This window comes from Lutjanus erythropterus, chromosome 2 (genome assembly GCF_056507025.1).
Source record: "Lutjanus erythropterus isolate fLutEry1 chromosome 2, fLutEry1.hap2, whole genome shotgun sequence".
Lineage (NCBI taxonomy): Eukaryota > Metazoa > Chordata > Actinopteri > Lutjaniformes > Lutjanidae > Lutjanus > Lutjanus erythropterus.
Window position 1 is genome coordinate 1589811 of NC_139318.1, and position 23511 is coordinate 1613321.

The following is a 23511-nucleotide window of genomic DNA, read 5'->3' on the forward strand; positions in this document are numbered from 1 at the left end:
TGTGATGAACTACTCAGTTTGAATTAAGTTTGATAAAGTTGGGACCCCCAGCAGTGCTCATTCAAAGGAAAGTGGACTTAGTCTTCGGTCTTGAAGACTCTTCTAAAGTCATCCAAGACATTTCATCAGTTCTATATTGGCTGAAATCTTGATCACTGTTTACATGGATTTAAGTAATTGCCTTATTTTAAGTGTATTTCTAAAACACTGACAAACCCAGATATATTAACCTGACACGCCAGATGGTTTGTTACAGTTGGACTTGTCTGTCTTGACTTGGGACTTCAGGAGTGCAAAGACTTGACACTTATTTGTGACTTGCAAAACAATGACTTGGTCCCACATTTGTTCTGGAGTTATATTGCTATTTCTGGTCTTTATACCACAATGAAGTGTCATTTACAAAGCCAAAAACAGAGGATTTGAACTACATTGTTTGTAGTAGATAAATCTGAAAATGCAGGCTTCATGTGTTAGTGTGGACAAGAAACAGTTGACTGTGTGATAGTGAGGTTAAGGAGAGAAGTCTCTCAAGCCTTCAATAATCTGATCACTAATTTCAAATATATAACTGCTCATATAAAAACAGCTGTTTAATCAGTGTTTTTGTTTATCTAATAATCTGACTGACAGTCAGTACAGCTGTGGAGAAATGACATACTATTATGCTCAAATCACTATTTTATAATGGCTGAGGTCTGTGACAACAGGAACAGAAAAACATACAACATTCTTTAAGATGCATAAAATAGTGTAACGTGACCAAGCATCCTGGGGATTTATTCATTTCATATCTTTCCTAATTATAGTGAATCATAACAAATCGGGTATGGAACTAATCTGCAGGAGGAGTCAGCAATCAGTATAAAACAAAGCAGCCATATAAAAAAGGTTATTCAAAAATCACCACCACCACCACATACTGTCATAAATGTGCACAAAAAATTAGGATGATGCATCCAGTAACATATGAAATTAGCTGCAAACAAATATAATAAATACATACACTCACACATGCACACACAACCAAACATATGATCTCCCTCCAGGTTAAAGGGATAGTTCACCCAGAAATGAAAATTCAGTCATTATGTACTCATCCTCATGCCAAATGAAGATCAGATTTAATTTTTGAGTCCACAAAACACTGCTGGAGTTTCACAGGAAAACAGTGCTGCAGAATCTCCCAAACAATGAAAGTGAATGGTGACCAGTTTTCACACAGAAAAACAACTGAGAATAAGCATATAATGCCTCCATACTGCTCGTCTGATGTCTCCTACAGCCCCAACATGAAAGATGTTTTTTACCATGTTTTTAGTCTGAATCTTCACTGCAGATCTTTAGCTTGGAGCCACATTCATGTACACATGCACACTGTCTGAACTGTGTGTGTGGTATGACGGTATGAAAAGCATGTTGGGACTTGGATTAGACAAGCAGTATAGAAGCAATTTATGATATTTTTTTTATTTTTCAGTTGGTTTTTGTGTGTCAAGACTGGTCACCATTAACTTCCACTGTTTGGGAGATTCTGCAACACCGTTTTCCTGTGAAACTCCAGCAGTGTTTTGTGGAATAAAAAATAAACCTGACCTTCAATCAGCATGAGGGTGAGTAGATAATGACTGACAAGGCGAATTAATGCCCCTTTACGTACAAAAAAAGATACATCTATTTCAAACAATATAACTGTCCCTGCCCATATACTTCTGTGCATCCTTTATGTGGACATTGATGTTAAGCAATACATCCACTAGGGGGCACTACTCAGAGGAAAAGTTACACCAAAGAAGAAGAAGAGTCAAAAATGCCAACAAACACAGTGACAATGGAGGAAGTTGTACTAATGAACCTCATTGAGAAAGAGACAAAAGCAGAGGCAGCAGTGTGGTGGTCTGTGTGAAAATGTTACATAAATTGTGACATGTGAACATTTTCATTATGTCATGTGGTCATGTCCAGCCTGAACTACTGGCTACACTGCTGCACTGCACCCCATGACTACCAGTGGTACTGCTCCGTTTCATCTGTAACCATAAGCTTTCAGAAAACGGAATGGATGAAATGAATGCAGAGTACAGACAGACATAAATAAATCAACCATTACATAAGGCAGAGATAATAAGAAGAACTAAATCCTGATTGTGGCTGTATTAGAACTCAGTTTAGGTTGTCACAGAGATCAAGAGACAGAACTCAGGTGTAAGCAGTTGATGCTGTGTCTGTCTTAACCCTATTACTGGATCGAATGTTGATATTGGACTTCCAGCACTGGTATTGAGCTGTGCACTGCAGATTCATCCAATATGAATGTTCCTGGGCTGCTCTGTCCTAATCCTTACTGCTGCTGCTGCTGGCTGTGATGCACAATTTCGCTGATAGTCGACCGAAAAAAAGGACAGTGAAGAAGTGATTCGGCTGTTATCCTGTTTATCAGGCATTTCAGTGTGGATGGAGACCTTTGAGAAAACAACCTCATTCCTTTTTCTCTAAATGAAGTTTTTTAGATTTAGCTGGCTGGAGACACCCAGTTAGGTTTCTCAAGTGTTTGCATTTATATGACAAAGACCCATTACAGGGGAAGTATCACCATGGCAGCAAAATGGATGATGGTTGGGAAGAAATGTCATTTCCCACCACCTCCTTGTAAACTGGATAATTACACTATTACAGTACATTTGAAAGTATTATCCAATTTTCTATCTAATTTCTAAAAACAGTATGGCACATTCAATATATATGCAGCAAGAGATGTTATTTTCCTGCATGTTCTGACATTTTACAAGACTTATATATAACTGGAAGTCCCATTAAAGTGTTTCATTTTATCCAGGTTTTGTGTGGGAATTGTACCGATGTGTAGGGAGCATGTTTGGGGCATTCAGCCTTGCATAGCTCACATTGATGAGATTGTAAGGACACTCAGAGAGCCTTGATCAATATGTACTTTGTCTATAAAAGCTGGCGGCAGATTGGAAATGGCTACATCAAATATTTCACATTTCTAAAGATGTGTGTAAAGTGCTCAGTCCACTGCAGAACAGACCCGGGAGCTGCAGTATCTGTTAGAGAAAGACAGGCAGACGCATTTGCACAGATTTCTCTCATTCCTATGTATGTATGAGGAAAAAGTGCAGGAGCAGCAAAATGACTCTGGATGTTTTTACATTTTCATATGTCCAGATGTCCCCTAAATAGATGACTGAGACGAGCAACTGCAATAAAATCTTCAAGACTCATTTTTTATTTGCCCCAGTCTATTTTGAGAATAAAGCTGGAGAGAGGACTGTCATTCAGCAAGTCCTTGATATTAAGAAGAAAAACTGAGAGCGAGGAGAGGAGATTGAAGTGGGGGAGAAAGAAAAACACAACAAGCACATTCAAAGTCATGCTGAAGTCCTAATTGAGTTATGCAGATAGTGTATGTTGATTGCGAGGCATTTTGATATGCTTTCCTGATGTCTCCTGGGGATTGGAACAGGGCGATATAAACAGCATTAATGGAAGAAGATGAAAAATGCTCACACTGCCTTAGCTCTCTGGCAGGCATTTGTTTACCCAATTTGAATAGGAAGAAATCTATCATAAAAGCCCAAGTCGTTAACAGTCACGATGACTCGGTTGTGGATCCTTTGTAGTGCACTTCCAGGATCTAAACATGCAGACTGTGCAGCTCTGGCTGACTTCACTACGTGGCTGAATGATTGAACTTTGTAGGCCTGTGAGCTTTAGACATCTCACAACAACACAAATCTAGAATCTGTTGGCACATCAAGTTAAAGAGACAATCCATCATTTAAGGAAATCATCTTGCTTGCTGTCATACGTAAACATAGTCAGATACTGAATACTTATTACATCACAATCTTTGTAATTAGCAATATAATTCATTGGATTACAAAATGTATTCTAATCAGAATACTTTTGGATCACTCTATTACACTTTTTACGAAAAAAAAGAAAAAACTGGACACAGCCAAGAAAATCTGAGTACCACAAACATATTTTTTTCCTCTTTAAACTGTCTCAAAACAGATGCAAATAAGATGCATTTTATAAATAAAAAGGAAATTAAATCATCATTAAAAACCAAAAATAGATATTAGATAAGTCAGCATTAATAAAACAGGCAGTGGCAACCTGAGAGAAAATAATTTATGCCATTTATGTGTAATTGAGGTATTGTTTATCATAAAAAAAAGTTTATTTTGAAGAAATGTAATCCAGGCTAATTATAGTTAATTATATTTGTAATGTGATTATGTATCTCTGGTTACATGTAATCAATTACTACCTAACCCTGCCATTGTAAACACTGATAGTTTCATAAGTCTGGAGAATGTTTAGCCTAGTTTAGAACAGATGAAATATGTTAGTTTAGCGCCACTAGAAGTGAAAGGTCCAATCCAAAACCAACCAAACTAGAGTAACTCACAATTTTCACTTTTAAGTATGTTACTTATGTTCCCGTACGTAATATAATGTTACATAACCTATGTACATAAGTTACATAAGTTATGTAACCAGTCGCTCCAGGAAGGTGTGATGTTGCGATTGCAACAATTAATGCAAATTCAGCCAGTCCCCTTGAATTCTGCATGACCTTGCAATTTTGTCCATACTTCACCACTTTTCTGCAATTTTGTCCAAACCTCATTGCTTCCTGTGAGTTCTACCAGTATTAGCAAACATCACACATATGTCTCAGTGAACTGACTCAATGTTTTGTTTTGTTATTCACTAGTTTTCTGCATTTATATGTCACAGGTACTGAAAAACCCCTCCTTGAACCGCCACCTTATCATGGTGGAGGGGTTTGAGAACCTAAATGATCTTAGGAACTATGTTGTCCAGGGCTTGTTGCCCCTGGTAGGGTCTCCCAAGGCAAACAGGTCCTAGGTGATGGGTCTGACTATGAGTGGTTCCAAAGCCCTGAATGAAGAGTTTAACACCAAGGTTGTTTACGTCGCCCGGATTTGCATTACCGGGGCCCCACCCTGGAGCCAGGCCTGGGGTTGGGGCTCGCAGGTGAGCGCCTGGTGGCCGGGTCTTTGCTCACGGGACCTGGCTGGGCCCAACCCGAAGGAGCGATGTGGGCCCGCCTTCCTGTAGGCCTATCACCCACGGCAGGGTTCAGAAGAGGCCAGTGCTTTGTGGTTTGGGTGGCAGTCATGGGCAGGGGCCCCGACGACCCAATCCCAGGACATGGAATCTCACAGTGGGGACATGGAATGTCACCTCGCTGGGGGGGCCTGCGCTAGTGCAGGAGGTTGAGCGGTACCAGCTAGAGATAGTCGGGCTCACCTCCACGCACCGTCGGGGCTCTGGAACCCAACTCCTTGAGAGAGGCTGGACTCTTTTCTACTCTGGAGTTGCCCACGGTGAGAGGCGGCGGGCTGGTGTGGGCTTGCTTATAGCCCCCCAGCTCAGCCGCCACGTGTTGGAGTTTTCCCCGGTGAACGAGAGGGTCGCCGCCCTGCGCCTTGGGGTCGGGGATAGGTGCCTCACTGTCGTTTCGGCCTATGGGCCGAACGGCAGTGCAGAGTACCCGGCCTTCTTGGAGACCCTGGGAGGGGTGCTGGAAAGTGCTCCGACTGGGGACTCAGTTGTTCTGCTGGGGGACTTCAACGCTCACGTGGGTGGCAACAGTGTTACCTGGAGGGGCGTGATGGGAAGGAACGGCCCCCCCGATCTGAACCCGAGTGGTGTTCTGTTATTAGACTACTGTGCTAGTCACAGTTTGTCCATAACGAACACCATGTTCAAGCATAAGGGTGTCCACCAGTGCACGTGGCACGGGGACGCCCTAGGTTGGAGGTCAATGAGCGACTTTGTGGTCATGTCAACTGACCTCTGGCCGTGTGTCTTGGACACTCGGGTGAGGAGAGGGGCTGAGCTGTCAACTGATCACCACCTGGTGGTGAGTTGGATCCGCTGGCAGGGGAGGAAGCTGGACAGACTTGGCAGGCCCAAACGTGCTGTGACGGTCTGTTGGGAACATCTGGTGGAACCATCTGTCAGAGGGATCTTCAACTCTCACCTCCGGGAAAGCTTTGACCAGATCCCGAGGGAGGCTGGAGACATCGAGTCCGATTGGACCATGTTCTCTGCCTCCATTGTTGACGCGGCCATTTGGAGCTGTGGCCATAAGGTCTCCGGTGCCTGTCGCGGCGGCAATCCCCGAACCCGGTGGTGGACACCGGAGCTAGGATGCCGTCAGGCTGAAGAAGGAGTCTTAACGAGCTTGGCTGGCTCGTGGGAGCCGACAGGTACCGGCAGGCCAAGCGCGCTGTGGCCAGGGTGGTTGTGGAAGCAAAAACTTGGGTATGGGAAAAGTTCGGGGAGGCCATGGAGGAGGACTACCAGTCGGCCTCGAAGAGATTCTGGCAAACCGTCCGGCGCCTCAGGAGGGGGAAGCAGTACCCTGCCAACACTGTTTACAGTGGTGGTGGGGAGCTGTTGACTTTGACTGGGGATACTGTCGGGCGGTGGAAGGAATACTTCGAGGATCTCCTCAATCCCACTGACACGCCTTCCGAGGAAGCAGAGGCTGGGGACCCAGAGGTTGACTCATTCATCACCCAAGCTGAAGTCACTGAGGTAGTTCAGAAGCTCCTCAGTGGCAAGGCACCGGGGGTGGATGAGATCCGCCCTGAGTACCTCAAGTCTTTGGATGTTGTAGGGCTGTCTTGGTTGACATGCCTCTGCAACGTCGCGTGGCAGTTGGGGATAGTGCCTCTGGACTGGCAGACTGGGGTGGTGGTCCCTCTATTTAAGAAGGGGGACCGGAGGGTGTGCTCCAACTACAGGGGGATCACACTCCTCAGCCTCCCTGGTAAAGTCTATTCCAGGGTACTGGAGAGGAGGATTCGGCCAATAGTCAAACCTCGGATCCAGGAGGAACAATGCAGTTTTCGTCCTGGTCGTGGAACACTGGACCAGCTCTATACCCTCCGCAGGGTGCTTAAGGGTTCATGGGAGTTTGCCCAACCAGTCCACATGTGTTTTGTGGACTTGGAGAAGGCATTCGACCGTGTCCCTCGTGGCATTCTGTGGGAGGTGCTTCGGGAGTACGGAGTTCGGGGCCCTCTGCTAAGGGCCGTACAGTCTCTGTATGACCGGAGCAGGAGCTTGGTTCGCATTGCCGGCAGTAAGTCAGACCTGTTCCCGGTGCATGTTGGACTCAGGCAGGGCTGCCCTTTGTCACCGATTCTGTTCATTATTTTTATGGACAGAATTTCTAGGTGCAGCCAGGGGCCAGAGGGAGTCCGGTTCGGGGACCACAGGATTTCATCTCTGCTTTTTGCAGATGATGTTGTCCTGTTGGCTCCTTCGAACCAGGACCTTCAGCTTGTACTGGGGCGGAGAAGTGTCACTGCCTCAAGTGGGGGAGTTCAAGTATCTTGGGGTCTTGTTTATGAGTGAGGGGAGGATGGAACGTGAGATTGACAGATGGATTGGTGCAGCGGCAGCAGTAATGCGGTCGTTGCACCGGTCTGTCATGGGAAAGAAGGACTATCTATATCGGATGCCTCCTGGGCACCTCCCTGGGGAGGTGTTCCAGGAATGCCCCACTGGGAGGAGGCCCCGGGGAAGACCCAGGACACGCTGGAATGACTATGTCACTCGGCTGGCCTGGGAACGCCTTGGGGTCCCTCCGGAACACCTGGAGGAAGTGTCCAGGGAGAGGGAAGTCTGGGTGTCCTGCCCCCGTGACCCGGCCCCGGATAAGTGGAAGACGATGGATGGATGGATGGAAGTACTGAAAAGAACACAAGGTTTGTCATTGTTATTGCCATTTATCGAAGCTCTGTCCACTTTTATTGTGCAATTTTGTACTTGTTGTTTTAACTGAGTCTGAGCTCCAAAAAGATTTTGCCTTTTTGTGGAATACACCCCAGGTGCACTTCTTCATCTGCAAATAAAGCAGATTTTGAGTTTGTGTCATCATGAGCCTTTTTGGTGAAGTTACTTATAACTGTTAATGAATTATACAAAAAAATCACAGCTTTCTTTTGCAATTTGCCTAAAAAGATCACAACATGCATCACAAATTTTCTAGAAAAGCTGCTGTGAAATCAGACATTTTTTTTCCAAAGACAGTCGGCGAAATCCTGGAGTCAACATTGCTTTGACACATAACATGACCCCAGTCTCCTGGCTGAAAATTCTTCTTTGTTTGAGCCATCCATCCAGCCCACTTCTTCCACACAGACTTTCTCACTCTTTACACTACATCACCTGACTTTAACGGCACATTAAAACATATAAACGCTACAGAGGCATCTCCAGAAATTATGCTACAGGGGAACCTGCAGCGTCTGACCAAGTTGCTGTATTTGATGAGTTGGTAGTGACGCCATGCTGGGAAAAAACAGAGCTTAAAACAAACTCTACAGTAGATTCACGGCACGCTGCTTAACTCCAGAAATGAGTTAATAAGTTCCACAAATGAGAGCTTAGACAAAAACAAAACCAAAGGCATTACCAAATAAGTGAAACACACACGGATATGCCACACACACAGAAGACCACACCTCAGCAGCAGATGCCTTCCAGCTGCTCAGAGATTCAATTCCTTGGTGTAACGCTGCAATATCTGCGCAAGACTAGAACACTATCACTGCATTCCAATGCCGTTATCAAGGGAGGTTGATTGCTGAGGAAAACATATGGTCCTATCTACAACACAGCAAAAAAAAAAAACACAAATAAAAACTCTGCTGATAGGCACCTTCACAAGTTTACTGTACACTCAGATCTCTGTGGATATAAGCATTGTAGATTTTTATTTATTTTTATTGGCTCTGTGGCCACCACATCTTTACAGTATAGAGCTGTTATATGGTGGTCTTGAGCACAAGGTGACATGGCACCCTGGGAATTAAAGTCAAAGATGTGTGTAGGTGTTCTGTGTGTGATTGAGGGAGAGAAAGAAAAAAAGAGGCTGTTCCATATCCTATTTTTAACAATACAGAATTGATTTTGACAGTTAATTGAAGGGCGTGCTTATCTTGAAGCAGCTTTGTCTCCTGTATTTTTCCCACTGCAGTCATCATCTGCATACAGTATTAACTCCCGCTACCTGAACATAAAATGGAGCCCAGCAAGAGATAAGCTGGCTGTTTTACTGCCATCTCACCAGAGAGAGAAAACTTTTCTCCAGCAGAGGAAGTAAAATTAGCATTTAAATAGCAACACATATTCTATCATCCAACTTGATTTGATGCAACAGCAGTTGACACACAGTAAAAAACCAAAAAACAATCAAGACAAGGAGAAGGGGGAGAAGAGAGGAGAAGAGAAAGAATATCTTAAGCAGCAAAAAATACACTGATTTCTTCTCCTGATGTCTGAGACACAAGTTTATTTCTCACATGAAGGCGTAGCTGTGGGTAGTCATACACCTTCAGCTCCTGGTAATAAAGTTCAAGCTACAATGCACAGCTTTGGATGTTGGCAGATGGCAGCCACAGGTAACTGCTGGACCTGTGAGGACTTCATTACACAAAAGTGATGTCATGGCAATACAGTGCTCTTTGCTCTGTCCTTTCAGTGGCTGCTGGCAGAGCTGATTTTCACTCTAACAGGAGGTCGAGTCTCATTCATATACAATGCTCATTCTCCACATTAAACATGGCTTCATGGCCAAGTTCTTCTTTGGCCACCAAATATTGCATTTAGGTGGCCCCCTGTGTCCACCAAGTTTAATCCCCACACTGGAAGCCTTCCTCAACACAACATTACACAAACATCTGAAAAGATTCAGATCTGATTCTGACCCGCCACCTCGTTGATGCTTGGTTGACTTTCGGCTACTAAAACCACTTGGTGAAGGTAAATGGATAATCAGTGTCAACACTGCAACCATTCACATGAGCTCCATTGTAAAGTTGTTTGTAATGTTTGAACAAATGGCCAATGCTTATTCTGAACAGTCTAAATACTTTTACATTCTTTTAATATGTTGTGTTTTAAAACGGTTTATGCTGAAAAATAAACATTAATGTAACTATCAGAAAAATGACTGCAGACATGATGAAGAAACTCTGACAATTTTGATGACCAATTAATAATTAAAGTTATTTATCAAGCAAAGAAGCCAATCACTTTTTAGTTCCATTGTCTAACATGTGACCATTTGCTGCTTATCTGTTTAAAATCATTACAAATTACATGTCATTAGAGTTTGGACTCTGTGGACTTGTTTCAACTGTTAAATTTCAAATTGTTGGGCAGTGGTGGTCTAAAGGTTAGAGAAGTGAGCTTGTGAGTGGAAGGTTGCTGGTTCAGTCCCCTGACGGGGGGTCTGGGTGGGGAAAGTGAAAGGCAGTGCTTCCCCTCCCTCATTACCACCACTGAGGTGCCCTTGAGGGGCCCTTAACCCACACCACTCCAGTAGAGCTGCTCAGTGGCCAGCAGATAAGACTTTGGTTGTAGTAGGCAGCTTCCAGGTGTCAATGTGTATGAATGTGATCAGGGCGCTCTTGCAAAAGAGAACATTGCTCTCAGTGAACCTACCCTGAATAAATAAATTAAAATAAATTTGAAGGTAATGGCTGACTATAAAGTTATCAAATGACACAAATGGCACAGCTCAAATCAACTTGACGACCAGTGGTCAGGTTTTTATTTGTAGTCATGATATAAGAAAATTACCTAAAAGAAATGGCCTCAGATTGATTGATTGATTACAGATTGACGCCATTCAGGAGAAGCTGGGAGAAGTCTTAAGAACTTTTTTTTGTTTTTTGACAGTGAAACATGGCATGATATCATGGTGCAAGAAAGCTACACCTGAAAAGAAAAGAGTGTCCTTCTGTTAGACTAAAAGTGCCAGTTTTGTCCTCAGGTAGCCCAGATGAATCTCCTCTGTGTTCCCATCACACATCTATGTTTTCCTTTTTTTTCTCTTCTCAATGAATACACTTAATCATGACTTTGGCACTGGAGCAGAATTATTCATGGGCTATTGAAATGAGAGCGCTGAGCCATTAATCAGATAGTAGTAACTGCCACAGATGAGGCCAGTGCCTATTAAAATGTATGTCCTTTTAATTTGGCCGTGTGGTGCTGGCAAAGTGCAGCATACATGCCTCAACCTCCCTTTAATAGTCTGTCATTTACATTCACAGGAATGGGCCCAGCCAAGGGCACGTGCAGCGCTGATGGTGATCAAGGTCAGTCATGCAGCTATTGTCTTATGTTTACTGAACATGAGCTGCAGTTTGTTTACATGAAGCAATAATTGATCATTTTAAAAGAGGCATCAATACGGCATGCTGTGATGCACCTCATCTGTGCTGATCTGTGATTGGATGCTACACAGCCAAGAATAGTGTTGACAAAGAATTTCACCTAATTTACTGAAATTTAAAGGCATTTACTTCTAAATTCTTAAACACTGGTCCTTCAACATGGCCTATCAGAACTTCACAAAATTAAACAACTTGAACAAAATATTTCCAATAAGGAGCTTTATTTATTCTCCAATCTAGGAGGAATGATCACCATATATTTCATGGGTAGATGTTACATATCATAAATTTATAACTACATTATATCTGATTCCAGAGGTGTGTGACTTGGACACCAGTCAGTTGCGATTCAATTTGCTAACTTTAGACTTGACAAAATCAACAAAAGACTTGCAACTAGACTTGGACTGTAACACAAATGACTCTTGACTTCGACTTGAAAATACTTGATATTTTTGTTAACGTCTATTATTTAAAAAGTGTGGATCAATGAATCAGTTTATTTCCCTTCATTTTCTCAATCAGCTAACATCACTTAATCCACCAGATCCACTTTGTCTGAACCAATCCAACAGCAGAGAACCATGATGAACTAATGTTATGTTACTGAGGTCCAAAGATTATTTTGTTCACATACCAAAACTACGGTGGTCGACAAAAGACTAATTGCAGGATGCAGTATAGGTCAAAAGTCAGAGATGAAGACACAAAAACATTGTGCACTGAACAACATTGAAGGACATTAAGCTGAGACTCTGTTGTTAACATGGGATTACATTTACTGAAGAGCATAGTTTTTTAGGACACTTGTTTCAGAAATTCAAAATTTGGAACTTTCTTATCTTGACTTGGGACTTGACTTGAGGCTTGTTTGTCTTGACGAATGCAAAAATACACACATCCAGTGGTGGAAAGAGTACTGAATATCTGTACTCAAGTACAAGTAGTGTTACATTACTAAAATACACTGCCTGGCCAAAAAAAAAAAAAAAAAAAAAAAAAAACGTCCAGTCTGTCCAGAGATTCATTAATTTTTTTCCGAGATCTCCTATTGATGATGGGAGAATCAGACCGCTGTGTAAAGTCTTCTCTAACACATCTCAAACATTCTCAATGGGTTTAAGGTCTGGTCTCATGCTTCCTGAACCACTCTTTCACTATTTGAGCCTGATGAATCCTGTCATTGTCATCTTGGAATATGTCCGTGTCATCAGGGAAGAAAAAATCCATTGATACATCATTCAGTATATTCAGGTAGTGAGCTGACCTCATTTTTTGGGAACATAACATTTCTGAACCTCAACCTGAGTAACTGAACGACCCCAGATCATAACACTGCCCCCACAGGCTTGTATAGTAGGCACTAGGCATGATGTGAGCATCACTTCATCCACCTCTCTTCTTACCCTGATGCCCCCATCACCCTGGAACAGGGTAAATCTGGACTCATCAGACCACATGACCATTGCTCCATAGTCCAATCTTTATGCTGCCTAGCAAACAGAAGCCTTTTTTTCTGATTAGTCTCACTGATTTTCTTAAGGCTACACAGTTGTTTAGGAAGATGATGGTTCACCACTATCCTTCTAGGTTTCAGACAGTTCTTAAGCCAATTTTAGTAGTTTCATCAATCTCCTTAGTTGTTTTCTTTGCTTGATGCAGGCCAATAATTTGAGCCTTCTGAAACAGAGTAACATGTTTTCCATGACCACAGGATATATCTTCTGACATGGTTATTTAAAAAATGAGAAGCTCCTCACTGCATCAGTTAGGGTTCAATAACTTGTTACCAGTTGAAACATATTAATCACTGCAGTAATTATCTAGTGGAAGGATCTTACGTATTTGCTTAGTTCAATACAGATGATGACTTTTTTTGGCCATGCAGTGTATTACTCAATTACAAGTAAAAGTACTGGTGTTAGAAATATACTTGAGTAAAAGTATAAAGTATTTGAGAGTACTAGTTATTCTTAATGGGGCAGCATGGTGGTGCAGTGGTGCACTGCTGCCTCACAGCAAGAAGGTCCTGAGTTCGATCCCCCGGCTCGCTGGGGCAGGGCCTTTCTGTGTGGAGTTTGCATGTTCTCCCCGTGTCTGCATGGGTTCTCTCTGGGTTCTCCAGCTTCCTCCCACAGTCCAAAGACATGCATGCTAGGTTAACTGGTGATTCTAAATTGCCCATAGGTGTGAATGTGAGTGTGAGTGGTTGTCTGTCTCTATGTGTCAGTCGATGAACTGGTGACTTGTCCAGGGTGAACCCCGCCTCTCACCCAGTGTCATCTGGGATAGACTCCAGCTCCCCACGACCCTTACGGAATAAGCGGTTACAGAAAATGGATGGATAGTTACTCTTAACCATTGATGTCACAGTCACCTCTCCAAACTGGTGTTGCAAATTTTGCGTGTCTTCCTGAACCAATAGTTGAAAATGCTAATAATCAATTAATCATTAATAATTTATGATATTAAACATGTTTTTTCCCTCATTTTCAGTTTTGGTTTATTTTTTTCTCATTTAAATCCAAGAATGGCTGCAAATGGCTCCACCAGACAAAAGAATGTCAAATGAGCGCAGTTACTGCCATGTCTATTGATTAAATATCCATGAATACATTTTTAACTGGTTAAATTCTTAACAGCAAATAATCAATTAGCGATTAATCATTAATATCCTTACTCTAAATGTGTGCTGCTGAAGCATTTTGTTTTGTTTTTCATTTGTATGTCTTTTTTTTATTGGCCTGTTTGCATCAGATCACCTGATTGGCCACTAAAATGCAGATGAAAGGTTTGCACATTAATTCAAATTGTACTCAGTACTCAGATATGATTTTAAAAGTACAGACTTGAAAATCTTCTCATACAAGTACAAGCACCCCCCCCCCCCAAAAAAAAAAAAAACTTAATTACAGTAATTTGAGTATTTGTGAGTTACTTCCCCCCCTGCACACATTTCACAAGAAAGTACAGAAACGCAAGCACTGATACAATAACACTGCACCATTGCATGTATAATATCATGTGATGATAGCGTAAATCTCTTGCATGAAAAACTGGGTCATGCACCGTATACCTGTGGAATTTATTGATAATTTCGACAAAAAATTCTCAAGAAAATAACAGAGAAATTGAAGGAAACAGGGGGAATTGGGATTGCCTTAATTCAATGATTATATGCTCATGAAGGACATGTAATAGAAGATGTATGTATGGTAAGTGGAAAAGTAATGCTAAAAAGATTGTAAAAACAGGTATTCACAAAATATAACCCCAGAAAATGAGACAGAACTGAGCAGAATGGTAGAAGAGTGAGATACTAAAGAGCAGACTAACAATCGATCAGCGGTGCAGCTGCTGCTGAACAAGTGGGCCAAATAATACATCCTGAGGAACCTTAAACTGGCCAACATTCACAGGTAACAGAAGCCCTGCAGGCAGACAGTCATACAGGTGGATCAGCACGGAACACCAAACTACAAAAACACAGCACAGAGCTGTCAAAGTTCACCTGATAAACACATGCATGTGAGATTTCAGCTTTTTTAATATTATTTCAATGATTTTACTGAGCAGACCTGGATTTTGTGGCTTATTGTGGCCATAAGCATGTTATTATCCACACAGAGAAAACAGGACTATGTGATTGTAACCCAGGTTATAAGACATTAAATATTATATTGTAATCCAGAAAGGTAACTTAAAAATAATAATGTTTTTTCCATGCAGAAGTAAATTAGAAGTCGATTAAAAAGACAACCTAGTGCATTAATAAATTCATTCACTCTAAAAAGGGTTAAAATTCTTAATCTAAAAATTTTTTTTTTTAAATTTCTCTCTTCCAACGGGATCAGACACAGATGCACCTTGAATTACTCTGAGGATTCACACGCGGAAGTGTGCTGGAAAAAATGACATTTTAGTTTTTTGCTGAATATACAAGAGGTTGAGTGGAGAGAGCTTTCTCTTTTTTTGGCAGTTCGTCGAATTAAGAGGAGATATCGTGCCGCTGTCGAGCTGAGGAAAAAAACGTGAGTGTTGGCTAACTTGTCGCCGCTATGTCTGCTAACAGCAGCCATTTTAGCCGTGTAAAGTCGAGCAAGAGCTATTGTTTGTGCAGTTAGATATTTAAAACGCTATTTACTCTGTCCTCATGTCACCTGTCTCTGCAAAGTGGATAAAAACCTGGAGTTTGTGAGCCATGCTCCTTGGCAAGTTGGAGTGTGTGCCTATGACTGAACTTTTCTGGTGAGGGAATTTTATTGGTAATTTTGTGAGTGAATCAGTTGTTACCGACCTGTTGTTTACTGTTAAATAACTAAGGAGATGCTAATTTGAGTTTGCATTATTTCTGTACATGCCATGCATAAGGCCATGCGCCGTAGATTACCCCCCCACTGTGTGTGTGTGTGTTTTTTTTTTTTTGCGCGGTGGCGGTGAGTAAAAGAGTGAGAGTAAAGTGGTCAGAGCAACTGATTCATAGAGAAGTGTTTGTCAGAAAATATTTTAATGGTTATTTCTGATTGGTTGTCATGTATATTTGATTTAATGAACATTAATAGGAAGCAGAGTAAGAAATGCCATAATTTAAGCAATTTTAAGACCCTAAATGTGTGTGTTAAAGTTTAAAGGGTAAGTGTGTAATTATCTTTTGGCCTATTGCAGGCCGGGTCTTTTTTCCTTATCCCTGTTGAAGTTAGTTAGTAGTGTGTTTCAAGAGCGTGGATTTCTTCTGCTGCTTCTCTGCGCTGCAACAGTGGTGGTAGAGTTCAGCAGTTGTGGCGAGCGAAGCTAACTGATGAAACGATCCTGAGATATCTGAACTGTTGTTTCCATCCTCATTCTGGTAGGACTGATTTTTGCCATAACACTGGAGGATTTCGTTTTGCCAATTTCGGTGTTCAGTGACACTAAGAAAGAAAGTGTTCATGCTTTAAAGGAGCATTCTGTAATGTTGTTGTATTGAATTTGTAATTTGTTTTAACTGTTTTGAAGTTGTTTGTAAATTGGTACTTTATTTCTAAGGGTATTTGAATAAGCACTTTAAAAGGTGTTTTGATAAATTCATTTAATTTTAAAGGGTACATTGTGAAGAAATACAAAACTCATTCTGTTGACAATCTTAAGGTTTAGCCTAACTCTAGGGTTAAAATTTAGTACAGGGTAAACTTAAAGTAGGTCCTAAACACTTTAAGAACTGAAAACCACTAGCAATAATAGTTTTTTTGTTTGTTGTTTTGTTTCTTTGTTTTTTTGTTTTTGGTCAAAGTGTGAACAACTTTCTTGAAGAAAGAAATTATTGTGTATTGTGTCAAATGTTTATTTTTCTTCCTGTTTACACAAAATAATAACAATCAATACATTCATACATATTTTTAAACTTATCTGTTTGTGTGATTTTTACTCTTGCTACTTTATGCACATTACCAAATACTCCCTCCTCCCATGACGAACCTAAACCTGATAACTGGTCCATGTGATAGTGAAGTGATACGGTGATACTGACTGATTCTGAACCACCCAGTGTCTACCACATTGAGTCTGAGCTGAGACTGGTTACATGATGGATAAAAATAGACTTTCTATAAACTTGTCCATCCCAAATGATTCATTACAGAACAATCATTGTATGCATACTCAAACCACAGCATGTAGATCAGGCTGAAGGCCACAGTGCACACATTCACTCAGCTAAATCCTTGAGATACAGATGAACACAAGGGGAGAGGAGAGGATGAGTGGGGACACATCCAGCTCTCTGTCCCATAAATAACATGATACACACAAACACTGAAAAACATGATTTTTAAATGGAGGTGCAGTATTTTATATTTGCAGTGTGGATCTTCTTCATGTTCTGTTGATGGTGATGTTTTTCACCCAATCTTGAGAACTGAGACAAATCACATCCTACCAAAAGAAAAACTTTAAAATATTAATATCAACACTCAAATTCATTTTTTGGTGGAAAATTATTCTTCAATGATTTTTAAATATTAAATATGTGTGATTTATGACATGTTTTGTTTTAAATTTTTTGTCATTTCTATACTTGCTCTGTGCCAGAAAACTCATCCCAGACAAGAATTTACAACTTCAAACCATTTCAGATCTAAAACTAATGATATCTACTGATAACATGGGTATACAAATCATCTTGTTTTAAAATAAATGTTTTATAAAAATGTTGGCCTTTAAAGTTATGTCCCAGATTTATGTCAACTCTGTCAGACTTTTACAAAAACCTTATTTAATCAGGCATAAAAAGGGTTAGCTATACCCTAAGGACCCCTGTCTCACTTCTTGGTTTAAAAAAAGTCAGGAATACTGCTCAAGCACTGGTAAACTTTCTATTTTTAGACAAAATTATTAAATAATATTGCTGTCAGATGTGTCCCATCCATAACATGTCAACTCTGTAGCCCTTTTAAGTTAAATAAGAATTATGGTTTGTATGTTTTGATTAGTATTAAGAGAACTCTGAGACACTTGAAAAAATAAAATGGCTGCTCACTACATTACAGTGTTCCTGGGAAATGAAAAATATAACATTTTGTCAACTTAGATGGCGACATTCAATAAGAAATGTAATCACTGGGATGTTGGTCTGTTACAATGCGTAATTGGCAAGAGTTTTATCTTTTAAAAATATGTTTATTTTTCCAGCATAATTGAAGAGTAAAATCAAAACCCCCTCAAAATACAGTCTTGTCCCAGTCCTCAAGAATGAGTACATGGCTGTCATACAATAGAAGGACCTCCTCTAAGTGGAATGCACCGATCATTAACACACAGTGTTCTGGGATGACATGACAAAATGTCTGCTGTGTAACCAGTTCATTCAAGGAAAAGATGGGGGAGCAGGTGTGGGAGATGAGTGCTGCAACACAAGGACTGTCAAGTCTTCTCCTTTTCCATGCAAAGTTAAGTCTCAAGTTACCGCCTTTGTGTTTAATGTCTGCTAAATAAACTGTTGATGGAGCACAGATGAAAAGCGGTGACAGACCGAGGAAGGTGAGCTGGTAGAGCAACAGGCATCAGATTGGGAGCTGGAGCAGAGAGGAAACAGGTGGGCCCACACATTTCACCTTCAGCCTGACTCAGTTAATTTGTTGTTTCATATCTGCACAGGTGACCAAGCCCTGGACAAGTATATATCATGTGTTCCCAGGGTTGTGTTACATTGATATTGATTATGTTGCTTGGTAATGTTGAGAATATTTAATGATATTATTGATGATGATCATGATTAGGGCTGGGCGGTATACCGGTTCGTACCAAAAACCAGTCTTTATTTTCGTTATGATATGAATTTTTCATATACTGCCATACCAGTGCATAGCCCAAACAACGTCCAGAACGTGCACGGCGGCAAAGTGTTTCAGCGGGGAACCATTTCACTGCTGCACACCAACACCACAGGTATGCTTGCTTGAGTGTGTGTACCAGGGATGTTCCTGACAACTAATTTCTCTGTTGATTAGATGCCAAATTTAATTTAGAATAGTCACTAAGAAAACACAAGGCAAAATTTATTAATTTATAATGTTAAACACTGTCCAAAAAAATACTGTGTGTATTGAGAGCCATTTGAAGACATTAATCACAGTCTACAATCGCCAAATCGTACTTTAAATGCCGCTGAAATGTGCGCTACTTCGCGCTGTGCAGTACAAACCTTACACTCTTATGCTTCACCTTTTTAGACCGAAGAGGGTCACAGTGTCTGCAGGTAAAGAACCCAGAGCTAACGTTAGCTTCCAGCCTGACACACAGTGTGGCTAACGTTAGCTTCCAGCCTGACACACAGTGTGGCTAACGTTAGCAGCTAGTAGCAGCAGCAGCATCTCCACCTGCAGGTTTATGTCTGTGTATGTGCTTAATGCAGTCACATTTCTCCAGTCGAGTGAATATATATCAGCTTATTCTGTCACAGTCTACAATCATCTGTCCGACCTCGCTGATGTAAACATCCGGTGTTGCCACGGCGATCGGTTCATACAAGCAGGGTGAGTCGGGGCTGCTGTCTGACAGAGATGCAGCCCCGACTAGTGGCGTGCGGCAACAGATAACTGGCATCATGCATGAATGAAATATTGACACATATTTCATTTTTAAATATTTTAAACAACTAGTATTTCTGGTGCCGACTAGCGTGGGTGGGGACGTTTAATTGTATAGTCGTCCATGTGACGGTAACCATACTTTGAAGGGGTCATGCTTTTACCTGTCTGGACACAAAAAAAAAACATGATACAATCCTTATGACAGTAAAATGGGCTATTTGAAGACAATCAACTGCAGTAATTCTGTTCTCAGTAGAAGAAAATGTGGGTAAGAACACTGTTGCATGAAAAAAAAAAAATACCGTCAAATACCGTGAAACCAATATGATTTTTAAAAAAAACGTGATATGAAAATTTTGTCATACAGCCCAGCCCTAATCATGATATGATTACAGGCCCTGTGGGGTTATGGTGAACACTTACTAGCCTGCTCCAGAGGGGCTAAAATCACTCACTGTGATTAGGTGGTAGTCACCCTGTGCACGTGTTTATGTCAACTGCTGCAGGTTTCCATGTTATATTGTATGTGTGTGTGTATACATATATGTATATTCTTTTTTTATGTGTCTTTATGCCTGCTGCAGCAAGAGGTTTACCAAGCAAGGCAGCCAGAGGTGGTGTGAGCCAGTCTGCATCCTTGGAGGGACTACTGGCAGCTACAGGTGCGGTTTTAGGTACACTGACAAAGATCTATGAAAATGACTTGTCCTGAACAAACAATGAAGAGGTTAGCATAGATAGACATGACAATTCTTCAGAATATTCAACATGTTCTCACACCAAAACGACAGAATATGACTGTTAGAGAGTACCAGCGACAGGCGTACCAGACCTTAACTATGTGGCACAGGTCACATGACATTAATCACATGGTTTATGCTGTGGAATGGCAGTAGCTTGGTTACTTTTATGTTACATAACCACTTGTTTAGGTTTAGGTAAGATTGTGATTTTGGTTAAAATACGTATATTCCGTAAGTCACATGACAGAAGTGATGTAATGGAAGTCATGTATGTAATTAAACTTAAGTAACTTAAAATGACAGTGTTCATTCCAAAACGAGCACACAAGAATTAACAACACAAACATGATTTTGATATATTAGGGGTTAACAGGACTATGGCTAAAATGTCAAATTTTGGCCAGCCTCCAGCTGTCCAAACACACAGCCCAGTGCCAGAGTTTACACAAGATGAGGAGCTTCAAAAAGGCCATTGGTGTGAATAGCCCTTAAGATTACAATTCAGTTGGTTCTTCCAATTGTAATGAAGCAGACAAGGCAATAATCTGAAGAGAGCACTTGTAATCCTTATGGAGGTATAAAACCCAGCATCTCATATACTGTATCTTCTTAATGAAATCACACAGGCTTCTGAATCAAGAGTCCTTGGCTTGAAACCTAAGGCAGATAACCAGCTGCACAGAGGTCCTCTTAGACTGAGATGTTGATGTCTGTTTTCATAGATATACATCCAAGTGATCCAGGGGTTAAAAGGGTGGTCCTGAAGATCTGACCTCATCTGAAAGTGTTGAGGGCTGCTGTGAATGGTCATTCTTAGAGAGAGGCTTGATGTGATAACTGTCTACAAAGGGATAACAGTGCACACTTTCATGCAGTCTCTGTTTTAGTGGACATCTTTGTCACTCTGTCAGTTTTGGAAAGTTATGAAACTTTTTGGATTGCAGCCTCCCCTAATGGAAATGATGTAAGTGTAAGGAGGCGAGTTTCAGATGCTGTTTGACCACCAGCAAAGCACTTCTGATGAAGTGTGCTGGTGTGTTTACAGTCTAGCCAATACCATCTGCAGGTCACACTGGAGAACCACGCAGGAAGAGGAGGAGATCAAACACTTCACTCCCCATGGTTCCTAAGCCAAACTGAAAGTGTCACACGCCACATGATCTCATGGAGTCGGTCTTATTGGTGATGATCTTTCAGCAACAGTTGCTGGACTATTGTCCTCGCTGAAGAGGGATTTGTCTTGAGTCAAGACGACTGGAGTGAAAGCAGGAGATGAGCAGCCAGCTTTGCAGCTCATGTATACACATGGTAACAGCTGATCGAGGATGAGTTCATCTGTCTTTCTTATGGTGAAAGTCTCATCAGGGTAAACCAGTAACAAAGTGCATTAGCCACTGACACACACAGAATACAGGAAATTCCTCAACCAAGTGTGACTGGGCAATATGTTGACTATATTCACTTTATCTGAGTATGAATTAATCTGTGATATAGCAGATGACCATATTGTCATATTCAATTTAGTGTTTCACTTCATGTGGTCATTACGAGGTTTAATAGCCAAGACTGTGATCTTTTAAAATATATTTTCCAGAAAAATAAGGAGAAGAAAAAAAAAGCAACCCCTTAAAATACAGTTATGTTCCAGTTCTCATACTCCATTACAAGTCAAAAGTCTGCAGTCTTATTAAGTGTAAAAGTGTTATAGCAAAATATATGTAGTCATTGTACAGAAAACTGGTCATGGTGTACGTGGGATAACCCTCTCCAACCTGTTTAGTAATGTAGCCTTCAAATTAGATTCCATCACCACAGATATAGCCTATATAGGTCAAAACTGGGTAAAATAATACTATTATAGTAATATATTACTGAGTAATACATTACTGACCAACACTCCTCATATGAAAAGAAAGCTTTGACTAAGCTAGCTTAGATCAATCCAGAAAAGTAAGACATGTTTAGTTGTAGTGCTCATGGTTGGAAATTGTATGCAGACACAGCAGAACATCACTGACCTGTACAACAAACAACAAACTAACTAAATGTCTGAAATGAAACACACTGGTTGTCTGTTCAGCAACAGAAGCCAGACGTGTCAGTGCTGAAAGCACTGTGGGCTGTGTAGGCTGTGCCGCTGACACATCTTTTTCTTTTTTCTTTAATTTTCCAGAGGGCCTGAATGGCCAGACGAGGCAGGCAGACAGAGTGTGGAGGGGTCAGTGTTCTGTTAGTGTTGATGGATATGTCAAGTGAAAAGCATCTGCCTGTTTAACGTGATGCCTTCTGACATGGAAACAAAGGGGAGCGTCTGTGTTTTCCCATCAGATACCACTGGCTACTGCTCTGCCCGACATCATGTCTGTGTGGATGTGTACACTTAGCTGGCATGTGTGTGTATGTGGCCTCATGTGACAGTCATCTATCCTGAGTGTTGGACCTTCAGACTGTGACCATGGTGGCAGAGTGAGTTCATTTTGGTCAGTTCTTCAACACAACAGGTTGGTGTAGGAATGTGTTTAAGTCTAAAGTAGTTAAAGGAGCAATATGTAGCCATTGCACATTCAAAAAAGAGTACTGCAGTCCAAATAGCAAATTGGAGCCATAGACTGTATGTTAAATATGTTGTAAAGTTTAATATATGATCTATGGTTAAAGTAAGTATTTCTCCAACCCTCTGCTCCTCCAGTATGACACAGACAGGCAGGCTGCAGGAGCTCTGTACAACATTGGAAATCTACAATAACGAGTGTAAAGGAGTCTTCCACTGTAAGTTCATCAGCTGCTTATAACCATTAATTGTCTGTCAATGTAAAGTTAAGCCCATTATCCTAAAAAACAAAAGCCCCCAGCTCTGAAATTAAACACTCTGGATGATGATTGAAGTGGCTTCCTGTCTCACTGCCTGCCAAATTCCATTAAGATTTTGCTCAATTTAACAATTATAAACATCTCCACCTTCGACAAGATGACTGATAATTTCTTACAACTCATACAGACTCTTACTCATTTTCCGAAAATTCTGCTTTAATTTGAACTCTGATTAACGTGAAACGGACACACAAAACTGTTTCTATAGTCCGGAATGGAAATCTAAAAGGACACTGTGGCTGTAGCATGGATGTTAACTCTTTCCCTGCCATTGATGAGATATTCCATCAATTGTTGTTTTCACTGCCAGGCAGTAAGGGATGCTGGAATGGACCATCTGACAAAAATTTGTCACTCAAAGAGGAAGAGAACCACCAGACTTGAACAGCCGAAGCAACTTACATTAGCCAAAGCCCCCCCCCCCCTTACATTACATTACATTAGCCACACTAGTGACACCAGTGTCCCTAGTGTGGCTAACATAAGCCAATATTTTGCTTAAAAATCTCTCTTTCACAAAAACAGTTTTCTGTGGATTTTTTGATGCCACCAACTTACATTCAAGTGCTT

At 41.1% G+C, this 23511-nt stretch overlaps 1 protein-coding gene across 2 annotated transcripts in view; it reads right to left on the reverse strand.

The window, feature by feature from the left end:
- fhit (fragile histidine triad diadenosine triphosphatase) overlaps positions 1–23511 on the reverse strand; it is a 557602-nt gene that overhangs the window by 220506 nt on the left and 313585 nt on the right. The window lies entirely within an intron of this gene.